This window comes from Orcinus orca, chromosome X (assembly GCF_937001465.1).
Source record: "Orcinus orca chromosome X, mOrcOrc1.1, whole genome shotgun sequence".
NCBI lineage: Eukaryota > Metazoa > Chordata > Mammalia > Artiodactyla > Delphinidae > Orcinus > Orcinus orca.
The window spans coordinates 115120400-115136794 of NC_064580.1; the positions used below are offsets into that span (position 1 = coordinate 115120400).

Sequence of the window (16395 nt, forward strand, 5' to 3'; positions counted from 1 at the left end):
GAGTTCGGTCGTCAGGTTTCTGAGAGAAACAACGGTCTTCCTTTCATTTAATTCTCCCCCTGAATAGAAGTTAGATGTCTTCCCCCGAATAAGAAGTTAGATGTTCGTTATGGAGGCACGAAAGATGTTCGTCATGGAGGCACGAACGTAGACGGGCGACTGTTACCGATTTCAGAAGCCTGCCTGGACGGAATCTTCAACAGCACAAACCTCCTCCGCAGCACCTCACCAAAGGGGCGGGGTCAGCAGCGCGTGGGGGAGGAGCCTGAATTCCCGCGTTTTTCTGTCCTGACTAACCTGGTACCCAACCCTGCTGGCCTTCTTGCTTACAAATAGAAACTGAACAAATCACTTTCCCCCCTGTGGAATAACACCTGGGAAAGAGGACCTAGACCAGAGCACAATTTAGACAAATAAAGCTATGCCAAATACACAATTGCCGAGTAAACGGCACGCAATCTGACGAGAAAAGCACACACACACACACACACACACACTCACACACACTCAAAATTACTCTCTGAGGGGCCAACCAAGAATTAAATACACAGTGACAATAGTCGTGCAAAGATTTAAAATAAAAAGCCAAAATCAGTTCCCTGGAAGCCACAGCGCTCTCCTGTACCTGCTCAGCCAACAGCACCTTAACACCATATGCAAAGGTGTATATGACCAAGACCAATATTTAAACAAATAAAACATTACAGAGTCAATCATGTTGTAACATAAAGCACAACACTGTGCCCAAGTTCAGCTAAGTGATCCATATTGTCAAAAATCCAAAGCCCTCCAGACGAAGTATATTATTAATTACAATATTATTAATGTATATTACTACACGCTATATACTCCTCTATAAAAAGCACACTGTAACTAGCCAACTATCAATGACAAATAAGAATTAAACCAACCTTATGCAGGTGGGAGCAACGCCTTGTTAGTTCACCTCTGAGAGCACTGCTTCACCACCCACCCACCTGAGGACCCAAGATAGAAAGGGGCCCCGAGACCACGCAGAACCCTCCATTTATAGCCAGTTGACGGCTCCGCCCATAAAGATCCTGATTGGTTGGGGCAAGAATGACTGACAGGGATAGTATCCACTCGCTCTTTCTCTGTAAGGGGAACACCTGCCTGCATCACAATCAAGGATTCCAGCGTGGAGTGTTTGTACAGAATGGTCAGAACCAAGAGCCTACATGGTAATAATGTTTCAGAATGGGCAGGAGCATACCACCATAACGGGAAACTGGAGGGGTGGAGGGAGTGGCTAAATGGACCGAACCAGACAAGTGCACTTGTGCAATCAGGGGGTGTGGTGGGGATGGTATGGTCCGCTATTTCAATTCTTTCTACCTGACTCTCCAGAGGCCTTCAAGGGGAGAGAACACAGAAGAATTAAAATCCTCACCCCTTGGAGGCCCAAATCATGTGATTAGGATTGGTTGACCATAGGATTGGTTGTCCAAAGTGCAGTTCCCAAGTCCCCTGCATCCATATCAGTTAGGGAGCTGCATTCTTTTGTTATTGAGATGAGATTCACATAACATAAAATTAACATTTCAAAGTGAATAATTCAGTGGCATTTAGTACATTTACAGTGTTGTGCAACCACCACTTCTATGTCATTCCAGAATATCTTCATCACCCCAAAAGGAAATCCAGAACCTGTTAAGCAGTTGATTCTCATTCCCCCTTTCCCCAGCCCCTGGCAACCATCAATCTGCCTTCCGTCTGTATGGATTGCCTATTCTAGACATTTCCTATAAATGGAGTCATGCAGTACGTGACCTTTGTGCCTGACACCTTTCATTTAGCTTACTGATTTTGAGGTTCATCCAATACATATTCATAATTACTTGTTTATACAGATATCTTCTAAATCTGATAGGATTAAAATAGAGTTACAAACAAAAAAGTACCTTTATACTTTCTTTAACATCTATCTATGTAGTTACTTTTACTGATACTTTTATTTCTTCATGTGGATTCAAGTGGAGAGATTATCTTTTAATTTTAGCATGAAGAGCTGCCAATAGTGTTTCTTGTAAGGGCAGCTTTGCTAGCAACAAAGTCTTTCTTTTTGTTTATCTGGGAATGTCTTAATTTATCCTCCTTTTTTCTTCTTTTTTTTTTATCGTAGTAAAACAAACATAACATACATTTACCACTTTAGCCACTTACAAGTATACAGTTCAGTGTCATTAAGTATATTCATAATGTTGTGCAACCATCCCCACTATTGAGTTCCAAACTTTTTAAAAAAATCATCCCCAAAAGACACCCTGTACCTATTAAGCAGTCAATCTCCATCATATGCTATTGAAATTTAGTTGGTATTAATCAGAACTATATTGTTATAAGTTAAGAGGTCAATTGTAATCTCCAGGGCAACCACTAAGAAAATAATAACTAAAAAATAGGTTGTAAAAGAAATTAAAGGGATTTAAATGATATACTAGAAAATATCTACTTAATACAAAAGGTGGCAGTAATGGAGGACTAGAAGAACAAAAAGTCTGTAAGACATAGAAAGTAAATATTAAAATGACAAACATATATCCTAACTTACGAATATTTAAATTAATTGTGCATGGATTACTGTAAATGAAACACTGCGATGAAAAGGCAAAGATTAGCAGAAGGGCTTTTAAAAATGATCTGAGTATATATTACCTGTAGTACACACACTTTGCATTCAGACAGAAATAAGTTGAAAGTAAAACAAATGAAAAAGATATACCATGCAAACGGTAATCAAAGAGAGCTGGAATGGCTATTTTAATACAAGACAAAATAGACTTTAAGACAAAAATTGTTACTAGAGACAAGGAACATCTTCTAATGAGAAAAGGTGAAATCACTCCAGAAATTATAACATTTATAAACGTGTATACACCTAACAACAGAATCCCAAAATACCGGAAGCAACGAGTGACAAAATGGAAGGGGGAAATAAACGATTTAAAATTAACAGTTGGAGACTTTGATAATTTCGATAATGGACTGAATAACTAGACAGAAGATCAAAGATCAACAGGGGAGCAGGAGACTTGGTTGACATTATAAACCAATTAGACAGCAAACTATAGAACACTCCACCCCAAAATAGCAGAAATCATCTTATTCCGAAATCCACGTGGAACTAACTACAGGATAGACCATACACAGGCCCTAAATCAAGTCTTGATAAATTTAAAGGGATTGAAATTAGACAAAGTACCTTCACAAAACAACAATGGGATGCAGTTAGAAGTTCATAAGATAAATAAATTTGGTAAATTCACAAATATGTGAAAATTAAACAACACACACCTTAACAACCAATGGGCCAAAGGAAAAAAATCACAAGGGAAATTAGAAAATACTTTGAGATGAATGAAAACTAAAATACAACATAACAAAACTTATGTGACACAGGAAAAGCAGTACTTAGCGATAACTTTACAGAGGTAAAGGCCTATATTAAAAAAGAAGAAATATCTCAAGTCGATTGCCTAAACTTTCCCCTTAAGCAAGTAAAAGAAGAAGAACCAACTAAACTGAAAGCAAGCAGAAGGAAAAATATAATAAAGATTAAAGCAAAAACCAATGAAAGGAAATAGAAAAATAATAGAGACTATCAACAAAGTAAAAAGTTAGTTATTTGAAAGATTAGCAAAACTGACAAACTTTTAGCTAAACTGACCAAGAAAAAAGGAGAATACTAACTACACAAAAATCAACAATGAGAGGACTTTACTACTGACATTACAGAAATAAATGGAATTATAAGGGAATACTATGAAAAATTGTATGCCACCAAACTAGATAATACAGATGAAATGGATAAATTCATAGAAGTACGTTGTAAGGCATATAATATATGATGTTTTAGAAAGTGTTGATTTTGAATCAGAAAGTTGTGAGTTTGTGCATCAGCTTAACCATATACTGTGAGCTTGGGAAAATTACTTCTCTGGATTTCAGTTTCCTCAGCTATTAAAAATGGATAATAACACCTACCCTGTGTATCTTTTTAGGATTATAAATTACATATGTTATACATAACACTAGATTATATATAAGGAAACATTATATATTTTATGTATTATAAATATACATATATTTATACTTCAGGAACTAGCAGTTCCTTTTTAGGGCTTCTTGCTGGTTCTCTTTCTCACTTCTAAACAACAGAGTGAGTGCTCAAGTCTCAGGCCTTGAGACTCTTCTCTAGCTACCCTTATCCATGTATTGATTTCAGAGCTTAAATACTACATAAAAATATATTTGTATATATATATGTGTGTATGTATATATGTAAAAACATTAGCAGCCTAACACAATATCTAAGACATAGTAACTGAAAAATGGTGTTCATTTTTACCTAAATGGTAGTTATTATTAGAGAAAAGTATTTGGCTCAAAATAGGTGCCAGAAAATTCCTTCCCACCTTTCCTGGTCTTAGCTTGGCTCCCATGCACTTATAGTTTCCTTCTCTGCTTGTGCTTCTGAATTGCCCTCATTTCTCTCCGGAACATCCTTCACTCCTTCCCACTCTCATCTCATCCTTGCAACCTTGGCCTTCCTAATAAAGACGTGGCATCAGGCATGGACCTCTTTGCATCTGCCTTCTGGGCTAATTATTTGACGCTGGACACGAATCCTGCTGCATGATCAGCCCTTTGCTGCCCTCACCTGGCCTATTGCAGTGTTTGTTACAGTTGACTGGATGACCACTGGCCAGTAGAGGCTCAGACGGACCTAGTTCTGACAAGGAGTGCACAGAAAGAATTCCCTGGGGAATTCAGACTAATGCGTCCCTTTCTCTGGGAGATAGGAACGAAGAGGCAATGGCCAGCTCAATGTGATACCACCAAAAGGGAAAATTCAGTGCCTTCACAACAGTCTGTTTCAAAATTGGTCAGGATTACTCATGGCTATGTCAGCATTAGACGGGGAGAAGGCAATAGTCATATGGGAACCCCAGGCCTCATATGATTGCCTTTCTGAGCTCAGTTCAGCTTTGGACCTCTAAACACTGGGACCTACCTAAGCCAAAACTCTATTTCTAAACATCAATGCTCTCTTCCCAGTCTAGCATCACGTGCTACTCTAAGGAGCGGGTGGGCGATGAGAGCACCATCCCGTTTACTGGAAGAGCGTTCCCCACAAACAGGCACACTCTCACTGCTTCAGCTCTCCACGCAGCCACTTCAGACACATAGGTTAACACGTGAAGGACCTCTGTGAAGTTCTTATCGACTTTTGTCCTTCGATAAAACAAGGCTGAGCTATGACAGCGTTCTGTAAATGCACGTGAAGAAAAATTTATTACAACTTAAAGCAATAGCATCATGAAGTTGAACATAATACTCTATTATAAACTTCAAATCGTGTGACAAATGAAAAATGGCTACCATAAACAGGAAGGTAAACTGTGCCCTTTGGCAAGAAGAATTTTGGTCCATATCAGCTCTAAGGGAAAAAAAAATTCAAAACCCTTTAAATGTCATTTGCAGATGGTGTCTATCTGATCTACTACCAATTTAGCCTGTCATGGAATCACATATACATGACCTGCACGAGACGTTTTAGGTCATCTGGGCTAACCTCCCACCCTCTTCAGGAGACCCTTTCATAGTATTCTTGACAGCCTGTGAACACAGACTGGCCTGAATTAGAAAATCAGTCCGAACAACAGACAGCCAAGTTGGTCGTATGACTGTTTTCACACCACCTTATAAAATGATTTGGAATATATTTTTCTGAAAAAAGTACTACAAGCATTTATTACATTGTTGATTTGCATAGAGTTCTTTCAAAACTAGGATGAATAATTCAAATGGAAAGACTGTGAAAGAAATTGCAATTAAGGGAGGGTGATATTTTACTGCAAGCGGTATGGTAATCAGTGTACAACAACGTTCAAACTAATTGTAGGTTTTAGTGGGAAAGCTGAGATTGGAAACTATTTCTAAATAGCAAACTGGTAGTCTATCCACAGAGTTAACACTGGCTTTGTACTTCACTCTCATTGCTCATTTCAACACATAAGCTAAACAGTGAGTTATTAAATGTCCCCAATCTGTTCTATTAATAAAATAGAATTCAATACTTGTTTGCTGAGTTAACGAAGGAAGGAATGATGGTTGTCTAAACCTGCTTCATGGGATCTAAAGAAATAAATACAATACTTTTCTCCAAGGGCATCTAACGGTTCTATTCATTTCCTATCTTGCCCAATGATTTCCCCACCTTCACAGAAAACATGTGCCTTTTGTCTACGCCTTACAGTAACTCTTCTGGGTGCCGATTTAAAGCATTAGATCCATATCCAGACCTCAATCATATCACTTACTACATTCTAAGTTCTAATAACATGCTTATGAAGAAACTAGAAATATGTAATTATAAAGCATGCATGCTAAGGAGCTCCTGGAAGGCTAAACTCCTATGGGATTCAACTATGTACGCTACGTCACTACCCCCTTTCCACCCCTAGTATTTCAACTCTAACCCTAACCTAACTCTGGATACAAACTTATAAGAAACCACTTTACAACTCTGGATTCTAGAATGATGGCAAAGACGTTCTTTCTTTCTTTCTTTTCTTTCTTTTTTTTTTTTGGCCACGCCAAGCGGCATGCGGGCGGGCTCTTAGTTCCCCGACCAGGGATAGAACCTGTGCCCCCTGCAGTGGAAGCGCAGAGTCTTAACCACTGGACCACCAGGGAAGTCCCGCAAAGACTTTCTAATGGCAGTCCTTATCAGTTGGTCTAAGTAATGAAAAATTAACCACCTAATTACATGACATTTCTTCCTAAACATTGATGCAATTATCAAACAAGAGCGTGGCCAGAGAATGGTGACACAGATCCTTGACCAAGCCTTCTCTCAGGCCTTGTGACTGTGGATAAATCATTTAAGGTCACTGTGATTCCCCATTCTTCGATCTGAAAATGGGGCTAATTTGCTGCCTTTGTTTAACTGTCAACTTCCTGGAAATGTGAGTTTTGAGTTCTCCAGAGAGGAAAGGTACACAATGGAATGAAAACAACAATACAAAGCAGGAGACAAGATTGCAGTGTCAGCTCAATCATAACCTATGTGGTCATTATCTCACTACATTGACACTTCTTCACTTATCCAGTGAACAGTGATCTCCAAGGTTTGAGACTGTGGACCAAGTATTAGGGAAGAATATTGAGAATGTGGCCTAACTGATCTTATCAGGAATTCAATATGAATAAGAACATAAATGGTTCTGTGTGTTAATTTCCCAGTATTAAAACACACACACACACACACACACACACACACACACACACGGATCTCCTAGAAAACCTTCTCTGAGAAGATTGGATGAAGCAGCTGGTTTTATTTCTATACTCAGTAAAGCAACTAGTATGTGGCACAAAACAGCCATTCCTTTTGTGACCCTGCAAAATAATCAGTGTTACAACTGTGTGTGCATATATGTGCAAGTATCTGTTTGATAGCCTTGAACAATATTAAAATGCTCTGATCAGATATTTTTCTCACCAGTTCCTCTGGGGAGAAGTGCAACGCTTAATGCAAAATTCAGCCTAACCTGTTAACACAAAATGTGTCCAAAAAACTCTGGAGATTTACAGCCTGAATGTAGAATTATTCCCTGTTCTTTTACTTCTCGTCCAAATGCAAAGAAATTAACTTTCTGGTCATAATTTCAGTACTTCTGGGACATTATCGGGACCAAAGTAAAAACAGAATATCATTATATTGTCAGGTCCTATGGCCGAGTGTGACTAATAGCTGCAGTGTCACAGACGTAATAATCCAATAAAGGCTCTGTGTACTCAGGGCCAAGTTGCACCAGTGCTGGGAAACATGTAAATCTAGTGGCAGCAGATTTCAATCAGCAATTCAGCTTTGAAGATCACAGGTCTATCTGTGCCCTCCCACTTTTGTCCCCTCATCTCACACCTTTCTCTTGAGTACTCTCCCTCTCCCCTCTGTGGATTCTTACTTTTGCTCTATCCTTGGAAAGCCAAAGCAAGAAGCACCCCACCGTTGACATTTTCTAAGACTTCTCTATCAAAATTGCAATGTTCCCTTCCTCTCAACTTGTTATACAGATTAAGTAAATTTAAGTTAGTTTTGCCTCTCTAACTAGATTGTAAGGTCCTTGAGAAAAGGATCATTTCTTGCCATGCTTTTTCATTCTCTCTTCAATGTCTGGCCTTGTCGTGAGTTTATTTCAAGTATGTCATGCGCTCTGAATCCTGAGCAAATTTATTTTCTTCATTGTTTTTACCTCCCAAATGAGACAGGAAAATTTCTATTGTATGTAGCCTTTGAGGACTGTTCCAGTTCTCCTGTTTCATGATGGTCCACATTTGCACTCCAATGGTCAAATACCTCAGTACTCTTTCCTCTGTGTCCACTTATTTTCTATGATAGTGTCAGATCCATTAAGAGGAATTCACACCTGACTATCAAATTAAAAGAGAACTAATCAATAATGCTGATTTGATGTCTGTGTTGCCTAGAGATAATAGGCTCTGCAGTAACTACCTATGGAGAACTAAATTTTAACCACTAGTCCAATGTTAAATATAACCTTCTTATGATATTTTACCTACATTAGTCTATGGGTTAAACAACCTATTCTCCAGTTTATGGCCAGTGAGTTTTTAAAAATAGTCTATATACCATGTAGCTGGAGTTAACCAGTGAGCCAGCATTAAGGCCAAAATGGAAGCTAAAAAGGAAAGCCCTACCAAGATTGCATTTTCAGATAAGGAAGGCAGAAGGCTGTCTCTTGATGGGCCAGGTGAGGAGTTTTGTTTCACTCACCATGTTGGCATATATTTGCCCCCCAAACATTTTATCTTATTCTGAAGGATTAACCTGAATTAAAACCCCCTGATTTTGCCCTTCATTATCTCTCACGATTAGTCACCTTCTAAAAGGGTTGAGGAAAATTGTGTAGTGGTTACACACTTGACTTTTTCAAGCTAGTTTGGGCCCAGGCATCAAAGAGAGCTAAATGACATTTCAGAAGTTTAGTCATTTTGAATAAAGATTCCCCTTCCTAATGAATTTGAGCAGAAAAATATTGCATTTAGGTAAAAAGGCGTAAGAATCAAAAACAAGGCAAACACTTGCCTTATGAATACCACCACCATTTATATAGTACTTATCATTTACAAAGAGCTTTTGTATACTGAGAACTAAAAGCCTCAACCCCCTCATAGCTCACTGCCTACATAAACATGATTTTACTCTTCAGCTCTCTTATCAAACATAATTTTACTATTCTACTGTATTCATCAGCACGACTTTACAATTCCAGGTTACTCTTGCTCATGAAGAAAAACATTGCAAATAATTCTGTTGCTCACTCTGGAAACTTCCAGAAAAAATACTCAAATGAACTACAGACTTCCAGCAGAGAGGACTGAGATCAATACCCTGTCTCAAAAACCTCCCGTTGTTGTGTCCACCAATCCTAAAGTATTATATCATGATCCTTACCTAATCCTAATCAATCTCCCATACTCCAACAGCCACCTTTAACCAGATTCCCAAACCTCATAATTATCCCCATTTAGCCTTCAAGTTAGTACTCTTCCTCACCACAATAAGGATAAACTCAACTTGGCCTTACCAACAAGTTATTCCGGTGGTATTTCTGATGACCCAGCATGCAACAATGCTTTTACCTTCTGCCCTCATAACAGCCCCTTTAAGAAGCTGGGGAAGATCTCATCATCTCTACTTTATACTTAGAGAAATTAAAGTTCAGAGAAGTTAAGTAATCAGCAAAATCAAAGAACATCAGCAGTGGAAGAATGAAAACGGTTTAAGTTCAAAGTAAGAGTTCTTAATATTAAGTATGAGATCTTAGAAGTCAGCCTGTGCAGATAGGGAAATAGGAGATCTTTAAGACCAGAAGGGACAAATAAAAATAGAAAAGGAAACGCACCTGGGTCTACATTCTCTTCAAGAGTGTATTACATAAAGAAGGATGTTTAAGTTCTTAAAGATCACAACGGGTGACCAGGATTGTGGAGAACCTAAGAAATGATGAGATGTAAGAACTCAATAATCAGAGGGGGATGACTCCAATCCCACTCACTGAAGGAGCCATGAGCAGGAAATGATTAAGAAGCACAAGGTGTATGGAAATAGCAAGTAGGAAAATACCTCTTGATGATTAAGACCAAAAAATCTAGACGGATTAGAAGAAAAGTCCAGGACTATCAGCATAAAATAGTCACAGACTAACTGGATGATTTTCTAGTGGCAGCTACTGTAGGTGAGTTGGCATATAGGAATTGCATGTTTCCTAAGGGCACAGGGCCGAGGAATTTATGGAATTAGGAAAGATGTATCAAAGATGAAACCGGATAAACTTTAGCTAAGCGGGGCAGGGACGGAGAAAACCAAAGCTTAAAGCAGATTTTAGATGGCCTGCTGGTGTTCACGGAAAAGAGACAGGATTTAGGTGAATAGATGCCTTCTGTCACACACAAACTGTATCAGCTTCAGTAATGTCATCACAGTGAAACCCCACAAACAAGAATATACTAAGAAAACAAAGATCTGGGCCAGAAACCAAGAAAGCAGAGGAAAAAAGACACTGAAACTCAGCACACAGAACTAGCCCAAAATAAGAAAGAAAAAGAAACTGATCAATGTATGGAATTTAAACTCAGAAATTTAGCTAAGCCCTCCTGAAAAAAATCAATGAGGGATCACAAGAGGGAAATGAAATATTACAGGCAGCAACCATGACTTCAGATTAAAGTACAGCAGAAAGATATGACCTACGGAAAAGCTGAAGGAAAACAGTGTCTTGAGGAATATATCGGAACAATCTCACCCTCAAAACAGCAGCTCGTGTGCAAAAGTCTGTCCCAGAAATTCAACTCTCTAAACAAATGAGAAGTTGAGAGGCCACCTACCCCAAAAGCCATTTTTCAAAGACCCAATAAAAATCCACAAGCGGCAGGGGCAGCAAAGCCTACACCAACTCAGAAATACAGAATTCAGAGAAAATGGTAAATAAAGAGCCGTCTCCATCATCAGTTTCTCACCTTCGCCAAAAGGGCAGTTCTCTCTCCTATACTCAGAATGGGCACTGGTATCTTCTTCTTCCTTATACATATTTGGAGCATTGTATCAGGGACCCTTAAATCTCTACAATTCATAAATGCTCTTCCCATGTTACTGCAGGTCTGCATAGACAAACCTATCCATTTCCAGACTACTCATTTTCCACTGGGCTCAAGGTGTTTTGGAAAGAAATGAATCAAATATATAAACTAATTCTGAGAACTGAAAGGTTCTTAGATGATGGTCTCCTTACAAATGGTCTGACTGTGACTTGCCTATTGAGTACTGCCCAGTTCACACACTTTCCCTTCACTTGTTTCCATACTGCCTAAGTTTCTCTGTCTCCTGTGCACTCATGACATGTGTTTATATGCATAAGACTTTGAGCTATCATTTTTCCAGGTTGAGAAACTACCACTAAGAAATTAGTATCTAAAAACACCTACAGTGCAGTCTAAATACTCTTCTGTATTTTGGTGAGTACAATAACTTTTCAGGGCTGAAAGGAACCATTCTCAAGCTCTGGATGATAAAAAGATGATGATCGATACTACCATCCTTTCCTCATGTATCAAGTGTAATCAGCTTTTCTGTCACTTTAATAATAGGCCAAGTAAGACGACAGTGTTAAAAGCATGGAGCTACCAGTTCTTTACAGAAGTGTTTAAAAAATAGACCAGAGGGGGGACCTTCAAGATGGTGGAGGAGTTAAGACGTGGAGATCACCTTCCTCCCCACAAATACATCAGAAATACATCTACATGTGGAAGAACTCCTACAGAACACCTACTGAACGCTGGCAGAAGACCTCAGACCTCCCAAAAGGCAAGAAACTCGCCACGTGCCTGGGTAGGGCAAAAGAGAAAAGAAAAAACAGAGACAAAAGAATAGGGACGGGACCTGCACCACTGGGAGGGAGCTGTGAAGGAGGAAAGGGTTCCACACACTAGGAAGCCCCTTCACTGGTGGAGAGAGGGTGTGGGCCGGGGGGAAGCTTCGGAGCCACAGAGGAGAGAGCAGCAACAGGGGTGCAGAGGGCAAAGCGGAGAGATTCCCGCACAGAGGATCGGTGCCGACCGGCACTCACCAGCCTGAGATGCTTGTCTGCTCGCCCGCTGGGGTGAGTGGGGGCTGGGGGCTGAGGCTCGGGCTTTGGAGGTCGGATCCCAAGGAGAGGACTGGGGTGGGCTGCGTGAACACAGCCTCAATGGGGCTAGTGCGCCACCGCTAGCTGGGAAGGAGTCCGGGAAAACGTCTGGACCTGCCGAAGAGGCAAGAGACCATTGTTTCAGGATGTGCGAGGAGAGGGGATTCAGAGCACTGCCTAAACGAGCTCCAGAGACGGGCGCGAGCTGCGGCTATCAGCGTGGAAACTATAGAGACGGTCATGAGACGCTAAGGCTGCTGCTGCAGCCACCAAGAATTTGTATGGAAACACAAAAGACCCCCAATAGCCAAAGCAATCTTGAGAAAGAAAAACGGAGCTCGAGGAACCAGGCTCCCTGACTTGAGACTCTACTACAAAGCTACAGTAATCAAGAGAGTACAGATAAAGAAGATGTGGCACATATATACAATGGAATATTACTCAGCCATAAAAAAAAACGAAATTGAGCTATTTGTAATGAGGTGGATAGACCTAGAGTCTGTCATACAGACTGAAGTAAGTCAGAGAGAAAAAGACAAATACCGTATGCTAACACATATATATGGAATTTAAGGGAAAAAATGTCATGAAGAACCTAGGGGTAAGACAAGAATAAAGACACAGACCTACTGGAGAACGGACTTGAGGATATGGAGAGGGGGAAGGGTGAGCTATGACAGGGCGAGAGAGAGGCATGGACATATATACACTAACAAACGTAAGGTAGATAGCTAGTGGGAAGCAGCCGCATGGCACAGGGATATCGGCTCGGTGCTTTGTGACCGCCTGGAGGGGTGGGATAGGGAGGGAGGGAGGGAGACGCAAGAGGGAAGAGATATGGGAACATATGTATATGTATAACTGATTCACTTTGTTATAAAGCAGAAACTAACACACCATTGTAAAGCAATTATACCCCAATAAAGATGTTAAAAAAAATTAAATAAATAAATAAATAAAAATAAAACATATACTGGTTTTCCATTAAAAAAAAAAAGAGAGTACAGTACTGGCACAAAAACAGACATATAGATCAATGGAACAGGATAGAAACCCCAGGGATAAACCCATGTACATATGGTCACCTTATCTTTGATAAAGGAGGCAAGCATATACAATGGAGAAAAGACAGCCTCTTCAATAAGTGGTGCTGGAAAAACTGGACAGCTACGTGTAAAAGAATGAAATTAGAACACTCCCTAACACCATACACAAAAATAAACTCAAAATGGATTAAAGACCTAAATGTAAGGCCAGACACTATAAAACTCTTAGAGGAAAACATAGCCAGAACACTCTATGACATACATCACAGCAAGATCCTTTTTGCCCCACCTCCTAGAGAAACGGAAATGAAAACAAAAATAAACAAATGGAACCTAATGTAACTTAAGAGCTTTTGCACAGCAAAGGAAACCATAAACAAGACGAAAAGACAACCCTCAGAATGGGAGAAAATATTTGCAAATGAAGCAAACTGACAAAGGATTAATCTCCAAAATATACAAGCAGCTCATGCAGCTCAATATCAAAAACACAAATAACCCAATCCAAAAATGGGCAGAAGACCTAAATAGACATTTCTCCAGATAAGATATACAGATTGCCAACAAACACATGAAAGGATGCCCACATCACTAATCGTTAGAGAAATGCAAATCAAAACTACAGTAGGTATCACCTCACGCCGGTGAGAACGGCCATCATCAAAAAATCTACAAACAATAAATGTTGGAGAGGGTGTGGAGAAAAGAGAACCCTCTTGCAGTGTTGGTGGGAATGTAAATTGATACAGCCACTATGAAGAACAGTATGGAGGTTCCTCAAAAAACTAAAAATACAGCTACCATATGACCCAGCAATCCCACTACTGGGCATACACCCTGAGAAAACCATAATTCAAAAAGAGCCATGTACCACGATGTTCACTGCAGCACTATTTACAACAACCCTGGTATGGAAGCCACCTAAGTGTCCATCGACAGATGAATGGATAAAGAAGATGTGGCACATATATACAATGGAATATTCCTCAGCCAAAAAAAGAAATGAAACTGAGTTATTTGTAGTGAGGTGGATGGACCTAGAGTCTGTCATACAGAGTGAAGTCAGTCAGAAAGAGAAAAACAAATAGCGTATGCTAACACACGTATATGGAATCTAAAATTTAAAAAATGGTTCTGATGAACCTAGGGGCAGGACAGGAATAAAGACACAGACGTAGAGAATGGACTTGAGGACATGGGGAGGGGGAAGGGTAAGCTGGGACAAAGTGAGAGAGTGGCATGGACATATATACACTACCAAATATAAAATAGATAGCTCGTGGGAAGCAGCCGCATATAGCACAGGGAGATCAGCTGGGTGCTTTGTGACCACATAGAGGGGTGGGATAGGGAGGGTGGGAGGGAGGGAGACACAAGAGGGAGGAGATATGGCAATATATGTATATGTATAGCTGATTCACTTTGTTATACAGCAGAAACTAACACACCGTTGTAAAGCAATTACACTCCAATAAAGATGTTACAAAAAAAATTGGCTGCAAAACACCACCTACAGTATGATCCCATTTTTGTAGAAAAATAATAATACTTATCCATGTTTAAGACAAATGACTGGAAAGTGAGAAAGTGAACTCTCAACCATGGTTATCTGTAGAAGGTGGGATGAAGATTATTTTCATCTCACGTTCCTGTCTTCATTTTATAAATTTTAAATATGTACATTAAGAAAGAAAATACCTGTGTTGGTGGTAAAAAAAAAAATTAAAGAAATTCAATATACAGCAGCAACTAACACAACACTGTAAAGCAATTGTACTCCAATAAAGATGCTAAATAAATAAATAAAAATAAAAAATAGGCCATAGATGGCATACATATCTAAATGAAGCGTTTACAGCAGTTGTTGCATCTCAAACGGAGATTGCCTTCAAGGATACTAAAATTTAAAGTCTCATCTACAGTGATATCTTTGCCCACGAGAAATCATCTTTAGCCATTACTTTGATTAGTTGAATCAAACCACAAGGCAGAAGGTGGGAGGACACATGAAAGTTTAAAAAATCAAGTGACAACAGCGCTAGACATTTCTTTTGAATGCCTATATTCTGAAGCTAAAACGTGTAGGAAAAAGTGGTATTTACAGTAAGTCACAGTTTTGCCTCCTGATACATGCATCACCTTCTATATTTGCTGGCTACATCTCAGACCATAGAAGTAAAACTCCCGGATCTGTGATACCCCTTAGGTTACTTTCCAGCCGGGGAGATGCTGAAGCACAGGGAGTAATGGGAAGGGGGAAGGGGGCAGGAGACACCCCCTGAACACACAATGCCCGTGACACCTTTCACACCAGAAGCCCTTGTCCTTCTGTCTGCTTTATCCTCATCCTCAGGAGCAGCTCTACACAGTGCTGCTGTTAACAGCCTTCTGGGCTGGGCTGTAGGCCCCTGAAGGTAAGAGACCATTTCTTATTTGTCATTCCCCCTTCTCCTGATTCCCTTTCTGAGAATTTATCCTCTGTAATTCTTCTCCCTCTAGAAAGACAGACAAAAAGTGGCCAAAGAACCCCATCTTAAATCCTTTTAGCGCTCTCATGATTTTTTGAGCAGCTTTCAGCACCAGTTTTTCTATAGTTGCAAAATCACATGTGTCACTTCTGGATAAATATGGTGAGCAGGAAATGGGGGGATGGTGGTAGGTTGGGAGAAGTACTATTTTGATGAGTAAACCTCATGGAATTATTTTATTCTTTAAATGTCGTACTGGTATAAGTTTGATACAAGTGTCTAAAAAACACAAACTTCTATTTCATGACTGGTTTGTGCACCCAGTTTCTGCACGGACGGATTGCAGGAAATGCATGTCAGCCCCATAGTTGGACAGTCAGTGACCAATGGACAGTCTTTTCTGGATCACTTTTGACTCATTAGAACTCCATGAAAAATATGAATTCCCACAAATGCCTACATATGATGAGTAGAGTTTATCATGAAATGAGACAGTATGGTCATTGTAGTGTTAAGAGAACCTCTCATTTTAATGAAATTATCACATATTTCTTGATTCTGCTGAGAAATTACAAAACAAAATAACAGGAAGGGAGGAAAAAAGCTTTCAGGATAAGGATAATATCTATGTCATTAAGATGCACC

General features: G+C 39.7%; 1 protein-coding gene across 1 annotated transcript in view; it reads right to left on the bottom strand.

Annotated features, from left to right (window-relative positions):
- Positions 1-16395, bottom strand: part of USP26 (ubiquitin specific peptidase 26) — a 115558-nt gene that overhangs the window by 70016 nt on the left and 29147 nt on the right. The gene's annotated exons all lie outside the window — the stretch shown is intronic.